A 983-nucleotide genomic window follows, 5' to 3' on the forward strand; every position below is an offset into this window, starting at 1 on the left:
TGCACATGTGTGTCTCAATGCTGTCCATTCGAGTTTCAGTCCTCGACATTCGCTTGTTAGATTCAGTAACAAATGTAGACACCATATCTTCCAACGACGCTTTACCTTCCCCTTGATTTGTGTTGAATCCCGGAGGGGGTTTCAACACATTCTTGTTGTTGGCATAAGAAAGGTTTTCATGGTTACGTAAACCAGGATGATAAGTATTAGGAGGAGGGTTACCTCGATAATTTCCATAGCCTCTAGGATTGATATATTGAGCTTCCTCAGGTGGATGAGATTCTTCTATGGCAACTGATACACCTGCAGGTTCTGCGATATTCACCTTGTTCAGAGAAGCAACTTGTGTACTCAACGCAGATAACTGTGCAGTAATGGATGTAAGAGGATCCACACTGTACACTCCCTTCTTGACTCCCGTACGTTCAGATGGCCATTGATAACTATTGATAGTCATCTGTTCCAGCATATCATAAGCTTGAACGGGGTCCTTGGCAAATATAGTACCTCCAGCAGCAGAGTCCACCGACATTCTTGTATGCGTATTTAATCCATTGTAGAAAAACTCTATTTCTTCCCAATCTGCAATATTATGATTAGGACAATGCCTTAACAAATCTTTGTACCTTTCCCATGCCTCATATAGATGTTCAGAATCATGCTGTTGGAAGGTACTGATCTCAATCTTCAACTGGGTTGCTTTGGATGGTGGAAAGAATTTCTCTAAGAATTTCACAGCCATGCCTTCCCAAGTTGTTATGCGTCCTAGCGGCAATGCCTGCAGCCAACTCGGTGCCTTGTCCCTGAGAGAAAAAGGAAACAAACGTAAGCGTATTATATCTGTTGGAGAACGGTGATCAGATCAATTAGGATTGATACCCGGTGCAGCGGAAGTTTAAAAATTTTATATGGAACGATTCCATAATGGGTATCAAAACTTAACGATTAAATTGTGCGTGTAAAAATTAAATAACAATTATAAA

At 41.0% G+C, this 983-nt stretch overlaps 1 non-coding gene across 1 annotated transcript; it reads left to right on the forward strand.

Annotated features, from left to right (window-relative positions):
- Positions 1–587: 587 nt before the first annotated feature.
- LOC140876812 (small nucleolar RNA R71) lies at positions 588–693 on the forward strand. Its single transcript, XR_012149044.1, has one exon. It is a non-coding gene; the product is annotated as a small nucleolar RNA R71 (small nucleolar RNA).
- The last annotated feature ends 290 nt before the right edge of the window (positions 694–983 follow it).

This window comes from Henckelia pumila, chromosome 1 (assembly GCF_033568475.1).
Source record: "Henckelia pumila isolate YLH828 chromosome 1, ASM3356847v2, whole genome shotgun sequence".
Classification (NCBI taxonomy): domain Eukaryota; kingdom Viridiplantae; phylum Streptophyta; class Magnoliopsida; order Lamiales; family Gesneriaceae; genus Henckelia; species Henckelia pumila.